Here is a 23,192-nt window from a genome sequence, read left to right as displayed (position 1 = left end):
CAGTTACGTCAGCATAAAAATTTGCCCATACCAGATCCAAGGAAAAGTAACTCTGCTGCCTGTGTGAGTATTCGTCCTATGTAGACATAAAGGTTTGTTTTTCTTTCCCTACATGATTTATCAAGCAGTGTTTTCCCTGTGTGCCTGACTTTGTGCCTTCTTTATACATGTGCCCATTTTGAAATATCCAAGCATCATCCCTTTGACCCTCAGAACGCTCAGTTACTGCAAAAAACAAACTGATTGCACAAGTTGCTGCAATGTTAAAACCTTATCTTTCACCAGGCTTCCCAATACTTTTATGTCCGCATCCGGCAACAGAATTACAGGATCTTTCCAGAAGATAACAGGCACATTTGGGGGGGGGGGCAGTGGGGGGCTGGGGATATTGAAAGGAGAGAGACAAGTGGCAGAGAACTCGGATTTTAAAGAAAAAACTGACTAGTACTTCACAAATCTCAGTGAGACAAACTTGCACATCTATTGTGGAGCTGCACCTCTTCATGTTTGGGGAGCTTACCCTGCTGGTGCCGTTATTATACCAGTACTGTGCACAGGAGAACACTGTTGCTACTGCCAGTGCTGCATATGCTACTTGTGGGGGAGAAGAATGTAGAGATGTAGCAGTCAGTGCACAATAGTATAATCACACCTCACCTGCCCATGAATGTAAAAGGAGAGATTGATTTAACTGCCGATTACTGCCTCTTGTGTGTTTGTACTTGTGATACTGCCTCAGTGAAATACAGCACTGCTGCTACGCGATTTTGCTGCCCCATGAATTGTTCATAAGCTCTGCCAAGAAGCGCAGTTATTCCCATCCACACGTTTATCAGATCATATTCACGTGACTATTTTTTAAGCTGGACAGCTATGAGTTGGCCCTAGGATGGAGAAGACCCTTCTGTCCTAAAGGTTCATATTCCGACAGTCTATGCCAAATATGCTTTAAGAAATGTAGTTAAATACAAGTCGACACTCTGTCTTTAGGTGCTCTTTCTCCTCAATTGAAATGTTGTCACAGGCATACTGGTTGATAATTGGGTGCAGTGCACACTGACACATCTACGCACATACTGTAAAACCAGCCAGTACAACAGTTGCATTTAAGAATGCATGACCATGCACTACATAATTGTAAATCCGTATTTGTAAAGCGCAAACCGTGAACCCTGTGCTCCGAAGTCAGCTGCCCTGGCCGCTGCACCACACCTCTCCACATAGTTGGACTTGCCCTTGAAATATATATTGCACAGTTTGTTGCATTGATTGCAGTGTAGGTTCTCTCCGTGCAGACCCACCTTAGTGATTTTATGGAATAGGTGGGGCAAGCAGATATCTTCTCAGGACAGTTAGATTTCTGTAACATTTTTTCTATTGGCCAAGTAGATTTTTGACAAATGTCTACACCCCTGATTATAGATCAGATACTCTACTCGATCCGTGTTTACCTGATCAAGTCTTGGGTGTTGATTTAGAACCTGATGAAGATCTAGTTTGTATTATCAGAGAGGAATTCCTCTGGGAGCCCTGGGTAACCTTAAAGGGTACCAGAACAAGATTGTCCTTAAAAGTAATGCTGTCCACTGTCAAGCAAAAACTAATTGGGTTCCCCTAATTGTAAGGAAATAACTACAGGGCATACTTAAGGGGATGGTTTGGGATGATACTGCAGTGCAAGTGAAGTCACCCCAGTTATGTTATTGAAGAAAGGTGATCACAAATTACGTCTGTGCATTTACTTGAGAGCTTTGAACAACTTTGTAGTAGTTGATCATTACCTATTGCCTAATATCAACAAGATGCTGTCTATGTTGTATGGTGCAACAATATTTTGTTTTACCTTTGGTCTCAAAGCACCATTTCACCAAGTAGTGCTGGCTAGTGAATCCAGACTGCTTACTACTTTTATTACCAGTCTAGGTCTTTTCTGTTTCAAGTGATTACCATTAAGCCTGGCTTCAGATATTTTTCAGAGACTCCTGTTTAAGATCATTAAAGATCTGGATTCCGCGGTCAAGATCTTCCAAAATGATATGTTAGTTTTGTAAGACAAGACCATGGACGATCACTTGGAGGTTCTCAAAGAAATTGCTTCAGACTTTAAAAATATGATTTGGTTTAAAGGACAAACAGTTGTGCCTTGTTCCCAAGTAAGGTGTATTATATGGGACCTTCAATCTTAAGTCAGGGTGTTGTACTGAAGGTAGATCTGTAGAAGCTATGAAGCATGTCTGTCCCCTAAGTTCCAAAGAAAAGCTACTCTTGTACGCAGGACTCTGTGAATATTAATGCACATTCGCCGGAAACTTAGCAGAATTATCGGAACCTTTTAGGAGCAATGGACAACAGTTCAACGTGGCAATGAGCCTCAGCAAAAATGCATTTGACTCGGGTAAGGATGCAGTACCTTATGTGGCTAATTGAGGTCCCTTAACCACTGTACAGGGACACCTAGTAACAGCCTGGGGTACTGCACCCTTTCCTTGCTTTTGGGTTTTCTTTTATTCCTTATACCACTGCTGGGGTATTTTTAAACAACAACAAAAATCTAACAAACATCATTTGCAATGCCAATAACTCAAACTTTCACTAATGCGAGATCTAATGCTTTGTAAATGCTTGTTTTAACTTGAGTTTAATTATTCCGTTTCAGCAGCACTGGAAAACTTCAAAGTACAAAGGAGCCAACGTTATTAGTAGCTCACTAGCAGTGTCTGCCGGATGATATGAAATGTTCCTATGTAGCGATGATTACCTACCTCCAGTCGCAACTTTTCTTGCTGCAAGTTTCCGATTTACATAAGTTTAAAACAGCAATGCCTTTGACAATGTGTGAGTATTATTTTTAATAGCCGAAATACCGATAAACCCAGTCTTTGTTCACCTGGACTTTAAGGCTGTCTTTAAGGGATTTTCTACAGACGGCGCGGGTTCAAATGAATCTTCCACTGAGTGCACCCTCCCACCCTCTGTAAAATCGTATGATATATATAGCCCCTGTCCACTAATGAGGAAGTGGTGCTGTCCTGTCCTAATAAACTCTCTTCACCCTGTACCAGTTGTATGTCAATACAGCTGTATTTTCTTTTCAATTTTGGGGAGAATATTTTTGCTTAATGGAAAAATGTAAGTAACACTACTTAAGTTTAAAACGTAGAATGTTGTAGGAGTGCTGCAACTAAGTTTTTAGAATGTATTGGTTTACCTAGTTCATTACCACTTTACCGTTCAAAAGAAGTATATAGTTTCATACCCATATCATCTCAAAGGTCCGTCAACCTGGGAGAATAATACAATATATTTCACTTTAATATAGTTGAAATTATCACCTGCCACTCGTTTCATTCCCTAGGTTGTCGACCTCGGCAGATGAAAAGGTGCAGACTCGTGTACACACCCTCTCTGGAGCATGTGCTCTACCCGCGGATCTACCGTACTTATTAAACAGGACCATGTTTTTAAACCACAATGAGCAGTTTGTGATGTGTTGTTAGTAATGAGTGCGTGAATCGTACACCAATCGGGCTGTCACAAGAGTTTTCGTTACTTAATAAATAGTGCTCCCGGTTTTGTGGTATTTATCATCTTGACATTTCCGTGTGTAATTATCCAGTTATTTTTTGCTAATTTTATCTGTATTTATCCATTCGTATTTCAGGTTTTGTGAGACAGATGAAGCAAAAATAGTACATTTGCATATTTATTTAAATGATAAATGTAAACTCTTATCTAAATGAATGAAATATTTCAGTAATATAAAGTCCCACAGATGATAAATCAATAACACATACATGAAAATATGAACAGTTTAGTATCAACCGTTTGCATATCTACTGGAGTTAAAGCCTGATAATAACGTATTTAGTTGTTAACCACTTACCTATCAATCTTCACAGCTATTGGCCTGACAGTCACGACTGACTGTTTAGAATCACTCAAAAAAGAGATGAGTTTCCATTTTTATTCACATTTACATTTAAATTAAAACTGGAAAATAAATGGGTTTCTGTCTGTATTTAACCGTAAAAACGGAAAACAGGGGTGCATATTACCAAGCAATAGCGATAATCATCGCTATTGCTTGGTTAGAGACAAAATTTTACCGCTGAGCTGCGGCTATTTTTATCGCAGATAAACCTTGGTATTACCAAGGTTTATCACAAATGCGATAAAAAACAGCCGCAATGCATGAATATCGCTGAAAAGTCAGCGATATTCATGCATTACCGAGCTAATGCTCTTAGCCATGTTATCCACCTCCCATTGGAGAACATGGCTAAGAACTGCTCAGGGCAGGTGTTAGCTTTTGGAGATATTCGCGCTTAGCGCGAATATCTCCAAAAGTTGGTAATAGGAGATAGCGATGTTAGCGACTGTTTCTAGTCGCTAACATCTTGGCACGCCCCCTTTGCATGTCATTAGTGATAAATATCACTGACATGCAAAGTGGGGCCCAAGATGGTCGCCATCTCCTACTAGCTGTCGCTAACTGGTGTTAGCGACAGCTAGGTAATAGGGAGATAATTTTATCTCCGCTTTCTTGGCGTTTAAAGCCAAAAAAGCGGAGATAAACCCCCTTGATAATATGCCCCAGGGAGCCTTAATTATAAACCGCCCGTCTAGAGAAAATGTGTGCCAGTTACAGTGGCGGCGCTACTTTATGAAGTAGATGGCCAAATCAGCTATAAAATTTGTTGTACTTTTGGAAAAAAAATCCTAAAATAGCCTCATAATCCGGATCCCCGGTGCCAGCGGTAAAAGGAAGTGTTTGGAAAATCCAAGTTACTGCCTTTTTGCTGAGCATCCATCCCTTGCTCGTCATTCTCTAAACCCCCACTGGAGGGCGCCAGACCCGCACTATTGCATATCAGTTTCCGTAAAGTGGTGAACTCCGGCCTAAGCCTGGCCCCCGGCTCCCTGTGGCGTATAATAGGACACTCCAGTGCTTCGCTGGCTTTAAAGTGTTGTCTTGGTAACGCGTGCCTTGCCGCAGCCCCAGAGCAGACCTCTGCACTGCAGGAGTACAGAGCACCGGGCTCTGGGAGGGCTGAGCAGAGCGCGGGGCAGGAGGCACCACCGAGAGAGAGGCTGAGCAGCCCTGCTAGCATCTCGCACATTGTATGAGGACCACCCTCAGCAAAAGTGGTGGGTGGTGGAACGGGAGGAGGAGAGCCCATGTACCTAGTTTGCTTGAATCCAACAAGGATTTGACCCTCTCTGGACCGCCCTCATTTATTTTCATTGTACGCCGACTTGATCGGAATTTTATGGATGCGCCTGGCTCCAAACCTACGGTCTGACACAGGTTCTGTCTGATTATTTTATGAGTTGACTTTTCTCACTTTTCTTTAAGTTTGGTTTTTAATTTACCAGTACTCGCCAAGTTTCAGGGGAGCCTGAACTCGGTGTAGGGATGCTGGACCCCGGTTTCAGCATTTCTTTTAGCCCAATCACTGTTTCTCTGCAAGTGTCTCACTCTTCTGCTATTAGTTACTACCGGCCACACCCCTTGCCTGCTCTGAAATTGGATCACAGACTGCGTTTCCGCAGCGTACACGCTGAAGGCACGCCAAAGGCAAACCCATCTGCACCAATCCGCGGCCGGACTGCGGCCTGCGCCAGGACCCATGAGCAATTATTTTGCTATACTAAATTGTCGCTTTTGCAGCTCAACACAAGAAGTAAGGGTCCTTCTTGCAATCACTTTAATTTTAATCTGGTTGAAGCCAACTATGGGGCCGATTAGGATGGCGGAGGGATTGCCCCCGCCGGGCTGGCGGTAGCAATCCGTCCGCCATCCTTACTGGAATAACCCCCGCCACATTAGGATGGCTGGGGGGTCCGCGGCAGACGGGAAGACCGTCCGCCGCTTTTCCGCCGTTCGCCTTTGCGACCGGTGGAAAAAGTGCGTACATATGGTGGTGGTGTCTGCGAGACACCGCCAACCATATTACGATGCCTGCGGTACTATGCCTTTTGGAAAGGCATACGGTCTTTGCTTTGGGTTCCCGTTGCGGGCCCCCAAGGTGAAGGGTGCACATGGGGGGTACCTATGGTACCCCCCCTGCGTTTCAAAGTGCAACATGGCAGGCACCGCGCGGTGCCTGTCGTGTTGTGCTTTGTGCATTTTTAGCATTGCAGCGGGCGCCGCAATGTTAAAAATGCGGGATGCACCCACCACTGTGGCGGGTGCATCCTAATTCGACGCACGGGACCTCCGCCCTCATGGCGAACGGTCCCTACCCACGACAGGATGGCGGACGGACAAAGTCGGTCCGCCATCCTAATCGGCCCCTTAGTTTGTGAAAACTGTCTCCATGCTTGTTTACTTGACGTTATACGAGATAAGTAGGCAATGGCCTTTTGCCTAACTCTCAAGTAAGCCCATCTTTTAAACTAAACTGTATCTTGTTAAATATGAGATCGGCAACCAAGCACAAGTATGAGACTTTTGACTACCAGGACTCTCACAGCCCAGACATTTGTTTCATGGACAGATAGCGTAGGAAAGTAGGATCTGCTTTCATGGCTACCCCTTTTTTTGCTGGTGTCATTGTTTTTCTTGCTGGGATCCTGCTAATCAGGACCCCAGTCTCTGTACTTCTTCCCTAAATTAGCCATGATGAGTATTTGGGTACACCCCAGTTTGGCTACTGGTGTACCCTTGTAAATCCCTAGTATATGATATTAAGGTACCCAAAGCGCATGTACATTAGGGGTCCCCCATGGGTTCAAGCATGTATTATGCCTCCCATGAGAGACCACTGAAATTGTGACTACAGGCCTGTGTGTAAGCTACTGCTAGCACTACTTATGACAGATGTAGGGTTTCTTATATCTGAGGTCACTGCAATTAAACCCTATAAGTCACCCCTAAGGCAGGCCTTCCAATACCGATGGCAGGCCTTCCAATCCTGAAGGCAGGGTGCCCGGTTAAAAGTGTCACGGTGCCCCTGCATGAGCAAGACACCCCTACAATCATCCAAGTCCATTCTCGGGTTGTAAGTGCATCAGCGATACAGAGTGGCCATGCATCAGTACGCAATAGTTAACTCTAAACTGGCTGTAACGAACCCTGGTGTGTTTGGCATCAAACATGTTGGAATCCCAACCCAAGACTGTAAACTGTGTTGGAGGTAGGATTCCATGCACTGTAGGGCCCCTCTCGGAAGCCCTTGGTGCTCCCAGTACCAGTCTTCCAGACCCGGACAGCAAACTATGGCTGCTGCTGACCAGAGACATGATTCTGCACTCCTGCTGCTGAGCCAGGCTTGAGCAGGAGAAGGCAGGACAATAGGTTTCCTGTCACAGGGAGGTTTGACTACCTCCCAGACAGTACTTTGAGTTTTAGCTAGGGTGGGGCACTTGCCAGCGCCACTAGAGTGTTTTGAAGGGCACATTTGGTGCCCTCCTTGCATACTCCAGTTGGAACCAGTTCAAGGAGTCATTGACTCCCCCTCTGACGCGAAACTGGACAAAGGACAGGGGAGTTATCCTCCCCACTGGCCAGCCCCTCCTGAGGGAGGGACCCCTGAATCATCCCAACCATTTGTTTAGGGTACTTAGGGGCTTACCTGTGTGTGGTTCCTTAGATTTGTCCTGGGACAAGATTCAGATCCTAAACCACTTCATCTTTAACTGTCTGGACACTTTGGATTTCGTTGGACTTCACTTTGGGAATCGAGACTGCAACTGGGAAGACTCCTGCTGCTCCTGGTCTCGTCGTCCTGCCAGTCTTCTGCGTCTTCTGTGCTCTATATAGGTTCTTCTACAGACTTGTGGACATCCAAGACTTCCAAAGGAAACTGAAGGGAGATGGGAGCACACTGCTTAAACCTCCCAGCACAGTCCCCCCCTTAGCATTATGGTAAATGCAGTTAATTTTAAATGCTTACTTGAGTTTTTGCCGAAGTGTTTCACCAAAGTTGATGCAGGTTAGTGCTAGACACGTGTGTTTCTGGATGTTATCCTTCATCAGTAGAGGTAAAAAACGAAATTTATCTGAGGTTGCTGAGCAAGCTGCCACAATCCTTTCAAGTCTCAGTACCTCTCACAGGCGTACAGATGCATAGATGAATCTCCAAAAGCTCTTTAGCTCAATGGCTCAAGGGAGCCGTTTCAAACAGAAGGGAACTCCCCTGCAACTGCAGGCATCGCAGTAAAGCTGACTGTTCTGCTGTTCCTGAGCTTCCACGGACTCTTGAAGATTCATCAACACAGGTGGTGAATCTGCAATGCCCTCGAGGCTTGCTCTGTCTTCACAGCAAGTTTGAAGCCATTCTCCCTATTCGGAACTGCTGGAGCAGTATCCCTGTGCACCGATTTGACTTGCTGTTGCCAACGCTTGTTGACTCTCTTCTCCAGAGATCTACGGGCTCCAAGAAGCTCCAGCCACAAGCAGTAGCGCATCAAGAAAGTCTTCAGACCTAGTGCAAGCAGGACTGCTGTAGGAGTAGTAAAATACAGCAATTTTCAGGATTCAATGGGTCACTGGTGCCACTGCACCTGCTGCACCGATGGAAGCTACACCCTTGATTGGATGTAAACCTTTGCAAATATTTCAACATCTGGCGGAAATATTATCCCAGAGCTGTCTATGATCAGAGGTGTGGAAAGATTACGACCTGAAACCACTGCAAGTGTTTAGAGACACGGGAAGAGCATTAGTCCAAAGTTGGGCATCTTTATGAAAGCCGCTGGAAATATTTAGCTCCTCGGCATACATATTGCTTATGCTCGCATTAAATATAACATGCAACTGCAAGCAATGTACACATATGTACTAAGCAATGTTAGAAATAACTAAGCAACACAAAAATACTCTAACTGTACCTGTACAATTTTGTTGCATTACTAACCAAACTTTTACAACTTATGCGTACACATACATTGTTTCCTAACTTCATTCATGACAAACCATGCATATGTTGCTTAACATTACTTTTACAGTATTACTAAAGCATATTTGAGAAACATACAGTGTTATTTTTAATGATGATGCACAGTGTTGGCAAAACAAGCATTGGGACAGGGGTCCAAAAGGCGAAACCTGTTGGCTTAGCCAATGCTTGTTATAGATGGGTATGATCACTGAGTTCCCCCACGAAGGGGGGGGTCCCCTCTGTCGCAGCAATAATAAAAATCCTAGTTTAGATTGGTCTCCACAATTCAATAGCAGCCTAATAAACGTCAACTGGACCGTCTAGACACCAGGCTTTTCCCCTTGCGCTTTCCTTCAAACCTATCAGAACCTCTTTAATCATGAGGGGGCCAGTCACTTTGTGTTTCCCTCCGGACAAGAACCCTCACTCACCAGAAGGTGACATGCTTCATCATATAGGTTCCCTCCTCACACAAAAGTGTGGGCTTACGGGCGGAGCTGAGGTGTTTTCCCTGAGGATGAGTGTCAGTAGGATGTGAGTGAGGGGCAGAGTGCATATGGTGGTAAAAGTGGTGATCTAAAAATGTCTGAGTCCGCTGAAATTTTATTGGGTGGTCAAAGCGACATGGTTAAAAAGTGAGGCAGATAGGCATTCAACAGATATACCCAAATACACTAGGTCAACATGTTTCTGCCACCAGGCATTCGTCAGTACCGGAGTGTCCAGTCACTCTGCAATGTTGAATAAAGTAAAAATGATAATGTGAATAATACAAGCCACCGCTGGAGTTGTGTGGCCAGATGATCAGTGTCCCTCTTCTTTTCAGAGGGTAACTGTTCCTATATATCCGTGTCTAGGTGCTTACCTAATGTGCAACACAGTCACGTACACTCTCTATGCTCAGGACCATCTCGTGGTGTCCAGCTGTAAGTGCACAGAACATACATTCAGTGACAAATCAGTTACTATCTACCTCCATCAGTAAACAGACATGGCAAATAGTGCAACAATCTCAAATTGGTTGGCAAAGTTTCTTCCCACTGCCCTGGGGATGTATCGCCTCAGTAGTTAAGGCCCCTTTAAGCTGCCTCTGCAAAGTTATCGTGAATAGTTGTGTCCCAGAGGAAGTATGCACAAGTCATTCAGCCCTGTTGATTGGGGATGTGTCTAGCGTGCTGTAATGCCTCCCTATTGGAGCTACGTCTACTGGCTCGTTGGGTGCTCCATTCTGGTGGCTAAAACAGGCTGCCGGAACGGAGTGAGGCAAAGGAATCCCCTGTATGGAGACTCAACGACGGGCCTCCCTTGCAGCATTAAGACCGGGTGGGCCAGGTAGCTGCTCCGGTGGGGTGAGCTGTCATGTGGAGGGGTGGGGGAACTGACCAGGAGAGCCCCGACAGCCTAAGCCGCCCGTCCAGTACCATGGGGCTGAACCTGGATAGTGGGAGAAAGCCCTACTAAGTGGTAGGGCTACAGACCCAAAGCAAAAGGAGACGTTCCTGCTATGGAGCGTTCCCGCCATTACAGTGAACCGGCGGGTGGAAAGACCTCGAACGGCCCTTGAACCGGGAGGCAACTCCAGACGGGGGTCATACTCGTGCCCCCGTGGTGGGTGCAGGTGGTGGGACTGGGGAGCATGAGGTTTGTTCCCCTCACCCCTCCTCCCCGGTTCCATCCCCCGCGCACCCTCCCCTCCCATGCCATGACCCACTCTAGTCAGTCCCACATATGTGTCACCACAAGATTTGTGACCCGCGATTAATTTCAAATGATGTTTCCCAGCAGGCACTGGGTCAGTGACGCAATGCCTCCAGCGTCTGGATGTTTCTTTAGCCTATTAGAGAGGTTCATGAGAATGGCACTTTTACTCTCGCCAGCCATCTCCGATAGGAAGTTGGAAGTGGTCCAAGGTAAGGACTCCTGTCCCAATCGGGCTTGATGCTCCTGCCAAACAGTCCGGGCCCGCAACATTGGGCTAGCCACTCCTCCCCTTCCCTCAAGCAGACCAGACCCCAACCAAACCCTCTTGCTTCTCACACTGCAAGAAAGCAGTGGGGCGACACTCCTCCGCCCACATGGAGGAGCCACCCCCGGAGCTCAGTATAGCATAGCATAGCAGTCCAGGGCACAGCCACAGAGGCCATGTTATTGAACTGCAATCCCTGAGCAGACAGATCTTAAAATACAGCACCGGGCGTGGGTGTTATTTTTGAAGTTTTATGTAGCACGAATATTCACTGGATGTGTTGCACAAAGACGAGGTTACAAAGCAGAAACATTTACAATCTGGTTGAAAAACAAAACAATCAACAAAGTCAATGTGGAATCCTTCATACAAGAAATGTGTCCGACAAGGGACGTGAGGGGTTATACAGGAACATAACAGCCATACAAAGGTGAGGAGAGAGTGTGATGTATAGAAGTGTCTTTGAAAGAAGGGAAGATTCATCTCTTTCTTAAAGAGAGCCAGATAAGTAGTGGTACGTTAACCTTGGAAGACAGAATCTAAAATTTGCTAGCATTCGCGCCAATAATTTTCAATTCTATTAAGGACACGGAGGCAAGGATTATGCTTCTCAATCTTTACTGGAAAAACACAGCAGCCAATTAAAATGCATATTTTTCTAAATAACAGTATAACAAAACTACATTTCCCATGATGCACATATGTATAGGCACGCCTCCACAGTCCATAAGAACCCTTCGCGTGCTGCCATCTTCCTCTTTCTTTGAAGCGAACACAAGTCCAAACGATAACTTGAATAATTGTACAACTCCTCCAACGTGGAAGAAAATATGGTCCTCAAGCGTATGATCCTGTCAGCCGTCTTCGTCTAGTCAGACTTCTTGTCTGATCCTGAAACAAAGGAAATGTAACAACTGTAACCACTGAATATATGGGTGGGCAAGCTTGTTACACTTAACCAAGCCGGGTGGGATAATCCTCGCCTCCGTGTCCTTAATAGAATTGAAAATTCTTGGCGCGAATGCTAGCAAATTTTAGATTCTATTACAGGACCGGAGGCTTCAGATTATGCTAGTTTAACACTCTTTAAAAACCACAGAAGTAATATCACCCACCGGCTTATAATAAATTGTCTTAAATGTCGACTCAGAGGACCAATCTGGACAACGCATAATGTCCTGAATGTTAGACCCCAATATGAACGTTTTTGACGCCATTGCGCCTCTCACAGAATGAGCACCAAATATTTGCGTGTCAATACCAGCTTCTTGCATTATGAATCGAAGCCATCTGGCAATGGTGGCGGCCGCCACAGGTTTAAAATGTTTCTCAGTGCTATCAACAATTGACAACAACCTTGAGGCCTTAAGGCCCTCGTGCATTCCTCATATGTCTTTAAACATTGTACCACACATAATTTTTCATTTTCTGGAAAAGCATTATAATTAATATGTCTTGACAATGTTTTAGTACGACCTGTAATGTGAAATGAAACCCCTTCAGGGGTAAATACTCTACCTGTAACGTCGAGAGCTCTCACATCCGAGGAACGTCTGCACGACGACCGGCAAAGCAGCATGGCCAGCTTGGCAGATAGCTGCTTCCTAGATAGGAGTGCATTAACAGGCCATTTGTTGAATAAAGATATCACTAAGGAAACGTCCCACAGACCCCTATATTTGGGCTGGGGAGGGTTGGCAACCTTAATACCTTTAAGCAATTTGCATACTACCGGGTGCATACCTACCAGGTTTCCCGTCTATCTGGGAATGCCCCGCAGAAATGGCCGATCGGAAGTTGTTAACTGAACGATAAGCCAGACCTTCCGCCGCCTTATCTGACAAAAAATTCAACACATGGGGTAATTCCGCTCCCACGGGATCCAAACGTCGTTCCACGCGCCAATCCACCCAGTTCTTCCAGGCTGAGGAATACCGATTTCTGGTAGAAGGTGCCCATGCCTGTCTGATAAAATCCAAAGTCCTGTCCGAAACTCCTGGCATTTGCCATTGTTCCCTGAAAGCCTCCATGCCATCAGCGTGAGCCTGCCCTCTAGAATCAATGGATGCTGCTCCTGAAGAGGACCCAGCAACAGCGATTCCGACTCCGGTAGTAACCTGGGAAGATCGCAACTCCATTGTAACAATTTGGGGAACCACGACTGGGACTTCCACCACGACCTCACCATGACTAACTCCGCCCGTTGCCTGATGACCTGCGTCATCACTCTGGGGATCAGCAAGAACGGGGAAACGCATACTGTATCGCATTCGACCAGTCCTGCAGAAAGGCATCGGTCGCCTTCACCAATGGATCCGGCCTCCAGCTGAAAAACTGGGGAATCCGATAAGTGAGTCTGGAGGCAAAGAGGTCCGTCTGGAATGGACCTCAAATCTTCTGAAGCCACTGGAAGACTTCGGGATGCAACTTCCAGTCGCTGAAGTCCCTGAGGTGCCTGGAGTTCCAATCCGCCACCTGATTGGACTGACCTGGGATGTATTCTGCCATCACAGAGATCTGATTCGTGATGCAGTAATGCCAAAAATCCTTGGCTATCTGCACAAGAAGAGACGATCTCGTGCCGCCCAACTTGTTGATGTACCTCACCGCTGACACATTGTCCATGCGGAGGAGGATGCAACATGAGGTCTGCCTCGGGGATAGCATCCGAATTGCGAACGACCCTGCGAGCAGTTCTAAGCAATTTATGTGCAAGGAAAGTTCTTGCGGAGACCACCTGCCGCCCGTGGAGATGTCCCCGCAGCGTGCGCCCCAGCCCCATCGGCTGGTGTCTGACTCGATTATCACCTCTGGCTGAGATCCGAAGATTGCTCTGCCGTTCCAGGCGTCCACATGGCCTAGCCACCACTGTAGCTCTGACCTGACTTCCTGTGACAGTGGGATGACGTCCGAATAGGACAGTCCCTTCTGGAGATGTCTGATTTTTAGGCGTTGAAGGGCCCTGTAATGAAGAGGGCCCGAGAATATCGCTTGAATGGATGAGGCCAATATCCCCCCTACTCTTGCTATCGCCCTGAGTGTGACTGTTTGACTGTTCAATAACTTTAGGATCTCCTTCTTTAGGTCCTTTAGTTTCGTCTTTGGAAGGCACAGTTGGGCCGACTGTGAGTCTATCGTGAATCCGAGGAAGTCTATCCTCTGAGTTGGAACAATCACCGACTTCTTTGGATTGATAACAAAACCTAGGCTCTGAAACAGCGTTGTCGTAAGGACGAGGTGCTGCCTGAGTGTTGCTTGATTCTGTGCCATGATCAAGATGTCGTCAAGGTATATTATGAGCTGTATACCCCTTTCTATGAGATGGGCCACCACTGGTTTCATCACCTTGGTGAAGCACCAAGGAGCTGAGGAGAGCCCGGAAGGAAGAGCCAAATATTCGTAGCATCGGCCGTTCCAGCTGAACTGGAGGAACCTGCGATGTGGCGGGAAGATTGGAATGGATAGGTATGCGTCCTTGAGATCTAACCTGACCATCCAATCTCCTTTCTGCAGCAAATCCGCTAGAAGATGGATACCCTCCATCTAGAAATGGTTGTACGTTAGGAATTGATTGAATTCTTTGAGATTCAGAACCAGTCTGTTCCCACCTCCTTTCTTCTGTACAATAAATATGTTGCTGCAGAAGCCGTGAGGCCCCCTGGATGGTGCTATTGCATGCTTCCACAGCAACTCTGCAATCTCCTTGTCTATAAAACTGCGATCTTGTTGGAAAAAATGGAGATTTGCTGGGGGACTTGACTGAAATGGACGAGAGTAAAACTCTAACTGAGAACCCTGCACTGTTTGCAACACCCAGGAGTCCTGAGTTAGCTACTGCCACTGACGAAGACAGAGTTGAGTGCGACCCCCCAAAGGAAGAAGAGAAAGGTCTACAACGCTCACCTGTGGGCTGCTGGGCCTTGAAGTTCGCCCTGTTGTTGCCGGACTGGAAACGCCCTCTGTTGAACCTTCTGCGGGATGGATAGAAGGTACCTCCGCGAGTGGAATCATAGTCATTTCTTCCACGACCGAAGTCGCCTCTCTGGGAACCTTGGTGACCTCCACGGCCTGACGAGCAGCCCCCGCCTCACCCGGCACGATTAAAAACACCCTGGTTGAAAACTCGTTTTATCCCAGATTGCGCTTTATCCAGGGTAGTAAGCGTACCGACGTGCTTTGCAACGTCCTTGACGAAGCGCTCCCCAAAGAGCTGTCCCGTCGCAAGGGGTCCGGGTTCTGCATCCGCCAGCTCCGTATGGGTGCTGTCCATCCGAATCAGGAGTGACTTCCGCCTTTCCGATGAGATTGCGCAATTTGCGTTGCCTATGATGCATATGGCCCGTTGGGTCCAACCTGCCAAAATATATGGGTCTATCGGGAGAGAGGACTCCTTGGCCGCCAAGGCCATTTCCAGGATTTTGGCCAAAGGGCCCACAACGTCCAGCAGTTTGTCCTGGCATCCCCACCAGGCGCGGTCGATGCCACGTTTGGGGTTCTTTGAGGATTTTCGCAGGAATGTTAGCAGGCTTGCGTCAATTTCGGGCGTCTCCGCCACTTTGTCCGGCAGCTCGGGGCGCGGACATTCGGACTTTAGGCGATTGCATACTTCCCTGGGGAAGTTTTTCCTCAAGTTTTCATGAAGATAGGCCGAAACTGTGGGGGGAGGCACCCAGTCTGAGGATCGAGGGTGCATGATGTCGGAAGGATCAAAGGTGAAAGGGGTAGAGGAAGGATCCGCCCCTGACAGCGGAGTTGTCTTCGCCTTTTTTGGTGGGGGAGGCTCCTCCGAGGTGCCGGTGTCGGTATCTGTATTTGTGGTGGCAGTGTCGGTATCTGTATCTATGTAGCTCTTAGACTTAGCTTTGGCCTTAGTACCGGAATAGGAGTGTTCAGCCGTCCCACTAGCGGGCAACGTGGAAAGAGCCTGTGCATGTGGCCACTGCACTGGTTTAGAAGAGCCCTGGTCAGATGTGGAAGCCTCTGACTTCTTCTTATGCGGCTTTTTGTCGTAGCTGTGTCTCTTGGCGAAGCCCTCTAGCTGCTTCCTGATAGTGTGCAGAGCCGCAGCTAAAGCCTGTTGGACAGTCTGCGGGACCGTGGTCTCCATAGCCCTGTTCACAGAGGACTGGACCGAGGCGTCCAAAGCATTTACCAGGTTGTCCTCCAAAACAGCCTCCTGCTGTCCGTCATATGTCTCCTCCTCCGCATACTCTTCTGGGTATTGATCCCACTCAGCCATTTTCAAGGGTGGCGTGAAGCTATAACAAATAGCTATATGCAATACAATTGAAAATGAAGTTCTCTGTGAGTCCCTTTCACAGCCACAAGGAGGGGTAATGGGGGGGTCAGCCCACCAGCACACAAAAGTTTTACCTAAAGACCCCCTCCGCAAAGCTGTAGTCTGAAGGGTCAGAGACCCAGGCCAATGCAATAATAAACAGAGCATGTGCTCACTCTCTTCTGGCCAGAATTTTACAACCTGCTACAGGCGATCACTAAGGCAGAGCGATGATCGTGAGAAAAACGTTTGAACTATGGGGATATTCGCGCTGCTAACGCGCCGCCCAAACACGACTGAACAAGCATTAGCATAGCCAATAGGTCTCGTGTCTGGGACCTTATAAGTGTTTAGCAACGCAACAGTTGATGTTGTTGCACCAGGGATATTGTGCTGCATAACTAAATACTTATAAGGTCCCAAATGCGAGACCTATTGGCCATGCCAATGCTTGTTCCTCTTGGCTTTTATATGGACTCTGGATTTGTTTGCACAATTTATTGTAAAGCTAAAGCTGGTGCGTATGACTAGCTCGCACACAAAGTGTAAATAACCTGAGTGTATTTCACACGTTGATTTATTTCGAATTTATTGAAGACTAAGAAAAAAGCTGACGCTCATCTATCAAGCACTGGCGTTGCCAATAGGTCTCGCAGTAGGAAAGTTGGAGCTATTACAATTGCAAATAACAATGCCTTTTATTTTTGTTTTCATTTTAAAAACATAAAGGGCTTTGTCATTTACAAAACCAATAGCTCCAACTTTCCTACTGCGAGACCTATTGTGCACTGCACAGTGTGGGTGAAAGTGGCACTGCGTGTGTGTGAATGGCTTTGAGTGAGTTGCGTTGCGTGGGTGAGTGGCGTTGCGTGGGTGAGTGGCGTTGCGTGTGTGAGTGGCGTTGCGTGTGTGAGTGGCGTTGCGTGTGTGAGTGGCGTTGCGTGTGTGAGTGGCGTTGCGTGTGTGAGTGGCGTTGCGTGTGTGAGTGGCGTTGCGTGTGTGAGTGGCGTTGCGTGTGTGTGAGTGGCGTTGCGTGTGTGTGAGTGGCGTTGCGTGTGTGTGAGTGGCGTTGCGTGTGTGAGTGGCCTTGCGTGTGTGAGTGGCCTTGCGTGTGTGAGTGGCGTTGCGTGTGTGAGTGGCGTTGCGTGGATGAGTGGCGTTGCGTGGATGAGTGGCGTTGCGTGGATGAGTGGCGTTGCGTGGATGAGTGGCGTTGTGTGGATGAGTTGCGTTGTGTGGATGAGTTGCGTTGCGTGGATGAGTTGCGTTGCGTGTGTGAGTGGTGTTGTTTGGGTGAGTGGCGTTGCGTGGGTGAGTGTGGTGTTGCGTGGATGATAGCGGGCTTGCGTGGGTGTGAGTGGCGTTGCGTGTCTGTAAGTGTTGCTGTGTGTGTGAAAGTGGAACAGAGCCTTTGATGTGGCCACTTACTGATTAGCATTATTAAAATCTGCATGAAAATGTATTTTATTATTACTATTTATTCTTTGCCAAGCACTCATCGCTGATCTGGGCAGCAGTCAAAGTGCATAAATAAAAGTAAGTGATCTCTGATCCTGGGGGATTTTGGTAGATGTTTACGTACAGACATACACAATACAACGCACATACCTTAAATGGAAAATATAAATGCAACTTACCTTTATCTGTCGGGGAAAAAAAATTGGGTAGGAAAACTAGTTTGGTTAATGCAATCACTTTAGGCCCCTGCATCCTACAAGCGGGGACGCATTTTTAGTTTGAAGAATGTGATAAGCCGAAGGAGGAGGGGGTGCGAGGGATGAGGGAACACGGCCTGGGGGAAGCTGGCTGGGGAGGGGGAGGAGAAATGCAAGGAAGTTAGGGGAGGAGAAGCCGAGAAGCCGCAGAGCGCACGCTGGGCGAAGCCCTTTGATGTGCTGTGCGGCAAATGGAGGGAGGCTGATGCGCGTTCATGTTTGAACACGTGGTTCACATGAACTGCATGAAAACGCCAGCAAAAAGCTGGTGGTTTCATGAGCATTTTGAGCACTTGAATTCTCGTTCCTCAATGCGCTTGCGCGCATTTAAGGTCACGAGACCTAAAAACCACCCAAAACAGGCCCAAATTCAGCACGTTGGGGAGTGCGTCGCCGCCGAGAGCCACCCGGTACCTGCAGCGTCACAGGGCGATGAGGGAAGTCCTTGCGCATGCGCGAGGAGCGTGCGCCTGATGGGGGGAGATTACTAACCGGGAACAAAGGCTCACTGAACAAGGAGGATATCGGTCTGCACCCGGTCAACGACCGCCACCTCCACACAACCTATACCGGCGTGAATCTAGTGCCAACGAGGAATGCAAATGACAGCGGGCCAGAGCGACGCGCAAACAACAAAGCGCTCGCCCGCTAATGCACAATTCCCTCAAACTCTATTCAGAAATTACACAAGGCATATATCATCCGAACATAGCATTATCATGTCATAAATAAATCGTAATCTTCATTAAAGCAGAAAGCTATTAAAATCACTACAAAACATGCAAACAACAGCAAATGGAGGGAACAAAGTGCACTTATCTCGCTGTGAGCAGCAAAGAAAGAGGAAGATGGCAGCACGCTAAGGGTTCTTATGGACTGTGGGGGCGTGCCTATACATATGTGCATCATGGGAAATGTAGTTTTGTTATACTGTTATTATAAAAATATGCATTTTCATTGGCTGCTGTGTTTTTGCAGTAAAGATTGAGAAGCATAATCTGAAGCCTCCGGTCCTGTAATCTAATTCCAGCCTCTCTTCGCACTCCCTGAGGAGGGCTTTGTCATAGTGTAATCTTTTCTTGAAAGTTGGTTTTCAGAGCTGCAACAAGATCAGAAGCTGCTATGATATTCAGCTTTGTGGGCTAGTTTGGGGGGCCTGGGGGTGGAAGTGTGAAGTAACTTGTGGGCACAGTCATATAAATTGCTCTAGCATCTATAGGTAACCATATTAGTTACATTAGTAGATCTGGAGTAATATGACCTGATTTATTTATTTTTAAGTTACTGGATCAAATATTGCAGAGCGAAGTGCATTCTGGGAAATCTGGACAGACCAGTCAAGAAGGGAGTTGCCAAAGTCTAGTCTGGAGAACACCAGTAACTGAAAAAGCATCTTAATGTTTTGTTCTGGGATGAATTGGGGGATATCCTGTAGTAGCCTCAGTTGATAGCGAGGGTAGACAGGAAGTTCATCAGAGCAGTGTTCAAGATGCCCGGACAAAGATCAACTAAAGCTGGTTGAAGTGATTGATGAGCAGAAGGATCTGCCAGGGGTGGAGAAGGCCATGGAAGCTGTGGGTTGTAAAAGGGTAGAATGGATTCCATAGAGTGGTGCTGGTGGTCCGGGTGGGACCAGATAGCTGTAAAAGGGTGGAGCGGGTGGCGTGGGGCTGGCGTTGGTGGGCCTGAAGTCTGAGAGGGAGTGGAGCAGGCAGAGGAAGCTGTGGGCTGTGAAAGGGTGGAGCGGGTTGCGAGGAGCGATGCTGGTGGACCGGGTGGGACTTGATATCTGAGATGGAACGCAGCAGGCAATGGAAGCTGTGGGCTGTGAAAGGGTGGAGCGGGTTGCGAGGAGCGATGCTGGTGGACCGGGTGGGACCTGATATCCGAGATGAAACACAGCAGGCAATGGAAGCTGTGGTCTGTAAAAGGATGGAGCGGGTTCCGTGGAAGGATGTTGGTGGACCCGGAGTCCGAGATGCCGTGGAGCAGGCAGCGGAAACTGTGTTGTAAAAGGGTGGAATGGGAAGGGTGGAGCGATGCGGGTTGACCGGGGTGGGACCTGAGGTGGAGCAGGCAGCAGAAGCTGCGGGCTGTAAAAGGGTTGAGTGGGTTACATGGAGTGGTGCTGGTGAACCCAGGTGGTATCTGATGTCAAGGACAGATTAGAGTTAGGAAGAAGAACCAGGAACAGCCAGTGAAGGAAAGAGGCCCGAGGGAGATTTAATGTTAATGAAGCAGAATCTGACAGACTGGATTAGTGCTGCTAGAAGTGGCTCAGCAGGAGCTGTGCCAGGAGGGATCAGAGCTCAGATCCGAGGAGAGCAGCTGTTTCAAAGGGAAGGAGGTAGAGCAGGGGAACGAGTCCAGGCAGGTCTTGAAGGGAGGGTGCAGGACATGCCGAGAAGCGAGAAGGGCTTGGTGCAGTGCGAGCCACTGCCCTGAATGTACAAAGCACAGTGATACATTGCTGATTATGGCACTAGGATATCTGTATTCTAACCCCTACTTTCCCAGTTGGCACAGTGCGATCCTGGGCAAGTTATTTCAACTTTGCGTACTTCAGTTTCCATATCTAATGAACCTGGGAGCGCTTAGAAATGGGGCGAAGGCACACTCGAAGCTCAATATTTTAAGAATGTTTATGGAAACAGACATTTATAATGTATGGCCTGAATATTGGGCATCCGTCATGGGTTTTGTCAACTCCCCTGTGAATTAAGTTTAGCCCATTTGTATCCGAAAATGAGTCAATACATTTCAAATTGCAATTGTATTTTTTCATGCACGTTCACAACCCTTTTATTGTAAAGTGTGAGCAGTTTTCCTCTTAGTTCCCTACCAGAAAGAATGCTGGCCTTTGTCACATTTTGTGGTCTTTTTTAAAGCTGCACCATAGGGATAGCCAATGCATCACAGAAACATGGGGGCCTTTGTAGTAACACAAATCTGTGAGGAAGCTTCTATTGTTTCTATAAGTGGCAGCAAGACGAGTTTAGCACTGTGTACAGTCTGTTCCTGCGAGTTTAACAAACAAGGAGTGGACTTGCTTCTATTTGCCTCTTTAGCTTATATGTGGTAAAGCATGGGATGTCCTGGACTGTAACATGGGGACCGGAAGTGGAACCCCCCTTCCGCAGACCCCCATCTTGAATCTGTAGGGTGTATATTGCTTGAATGGCCATGCATTGGGATCACACTATCCGTGGTTCTGGTGGTCACCTGCAGGCCGTCCCTCACTGATTTGGGCCACATGAGGCTTTTATAAACCACTGCATTTGACATGGACACACTTCTTGTCGCCGAGATCACTAGTAAATCTGTTAGTAGGACACACACTTTGCAGGCCTGCCCATCTTGAGCAAGCTGTATTCTTCCTTCAGGGTGCTTTCTTTCACAATTGCACTTTGAAAATTCAGATCTTTCTTTCATGACCACTCCAGTAGTCCCTGCCTGCGTCTGCCTGCTCTGAGGGCGAAGGTAAGTCTAACGAATATTGTAAAAGGCACCAGTCATGTTCTAAACAGCTGAACTATGGAGCAGGGTCTGCTGTTCATGATAATTACCCCGCTGGCACATGGCACAGACCTTTATCACGACAAGATGTGGTGTGATGAATTATAACGATCATGCCTACAACATAGGACGTGTGTTGTATGGATGAGGCCTTTATGTAGCGAGAACCTCACCAAAAGGTATCAGAATGTTGTACAGGGTCCAAGGCACATACAATGTTAAAGCGTTACTTTCAGAGGTAGCTGGTCTGGGGGTAGCTGGTTTATAAGTGCTCAGTCAAATGTTGTACAGGGTCCAAGGCTCAGACCATGTTGGCTCTTTACTTTCAGGTGTAGCTGGTTTATAAGTGCTCAGTCAAATGTAGTACAGGGTCCAAGGCGCAGACCATGTTGGCACGTTACTTTCAGGTGTAGCTGGTTTTTAAGTGCTCAGTCAAATGTTGTACAGGGTCCAAGGCACAGACCATGTTGGCTCTTTACTTTCAGGTGTAGCTGGTTTATAAGTGCTCAGTCAAATGTTGTACAGGGTCCAAGGCACAGACCATGTTGGCACGTTACTTTCAGGTGTAGCTGGTCTATAAGTGCTCAGTCAAATGTTGTACAGGGTCCAAGGGACAGACCATGTTGGCACGTTACTTTCAGGTGTAGCTAGTTTATAAGTGCTCAGTCAAATGTTGTACAGGGTCAAAGGCACAGACCATGTTGGCACGTTACTTTCAGGTGTAGCTGGTTTATAAGTGCTCAGTCAAATGTTGTACAGGGTCTAAGGCGCAGACCATGTTGGCACGTTACTTTCAGGTGTAGCTGGTTTATAAGTGCTCAGTCAAATGTTGTACAGGGTCCAAGGCGCAGACCATGTTGGCACGTTACTTTCAGGTGTAGCTGGTTTATAAGTGCTCAGTCAAATGTAGTACAGGGTCCAAGGCGCAGACCATGTTGGCACGTTACTTTCAGGTGTAGCTGGTTTTTAAGTGCTCAGTCAAATGTTGTACAGGGTCCAAGGCACAGACCATGTTGGCTCTTTACTTTCAGGTGTAGCTGGTTTATAAGTGCTCAGTCAAATGTTGTACAGGGTCTAAGGCGCAGACCATGTTGGCACGTTACTTTCAGGTGTAGCTGGTTTATAAGTGCTCAGTCAAATGTTGTACAGGGTCCAAGGCACAGACCATGTTGGCACGTTACTTTCAGGTGTAGCTGGTTTATAAGTGCTCAGTCAAATGTTGTACAGGGTCCAAGGCACAGACCATGTTGGCATGTTACTTTCAGGTGTAGCTGGTTTATAAGTGCTCAGTCAAATGTTGTACAGGGTCCAAGGCGCAGACCATGTTGGCACGTTACTTTCAAGTGCAGCTGGTTTATAAGTGCTCAGTCAAATGTTGTACAGGGCCCAAGGCGCAGACCATGTTGGCACGTTACTTTCAGGTGTAGCTGGTTTATAAGTGCTCAGTCAAATGTTGTACGGGGTCCAAGGCGCAGACCATGTTGGCACGTTACTTTCAGGTGTAGCTGGTTTATAAGTGCACAGTCAAATGTTGTACAGGGTCCAAGGCGCAGACCATGTTGGCACGTTACTTTCAGGTGTAGCTGGTTTATAAGTGCACAGTCAAATGTTGTACAGGGTCCAAGGCGCAGACCATGTTGGCACGTTACTTTCAGGTGTAGCTGGTTTATAAGTGCTCAGTCAAATGTTGTACAGGGTCCAAGGCACAGACCATGTTGGCACGTTACTTTCAGGTGTAGCTGGTCTATAAGTGCTCAGTCAAATGTTGTACAGGGTCCAAGGCACAGACCATGTTGGCACGTTACTTTCAGGTGTAGCTGGTTTATAAGTGC

At 47.2% G+C, this 23,192-nt stretch overlaps 1 protein-coding gene across 7 annotated transcripts in view; it reads left to right on the top strand.

Annotated features, from left to right (window-relative positions):
- Positions 1 to 23,192, top strand: part of LOC144802186 (uncharacterized) — a 259,636-nt gene that overhangs the window by 65,233 nt on the left and 171,211 nt on the right. For 2 of the 7 annotated variants that reach the window (XM_078671799.1, XM_078671797.1), the window contains exon 2: positions 2,660 to 2,835. The exons of 4 other annotated variants lie outside the window; for them this stretch is intronic. The gene's annotated coding sequence lies outside the window, so the exon portion shown is untranslated. Of the gene's footprint in view, positions 1 to 2,656; positions 2,836 to 23,192 lie in introns of all 7 variants that reach the window. One more of the 7 variants, XM_078671798.1, reaches the window with a different exon arrangement.

Source organism: Lissotriton helveticus, chromosome 1_2, assembly GCF_964261635.1.
Source record: "Lissotriton helveticus chromosome 1_2, aLisHel1.1, whole genome shotgun sequence".
Classification (NCBI taxonomy): domain Eukaryota; kingdom Metazoa; phylum Chordata; class Amphibia; order Caudata; family Salamandridae; genus Lissotriton; species Lissotriton helveticus.
Note: the sequence above shows the minus strand (reverse complement) of the source record. Positions and strands in the feature narration are given on the sequence as shown.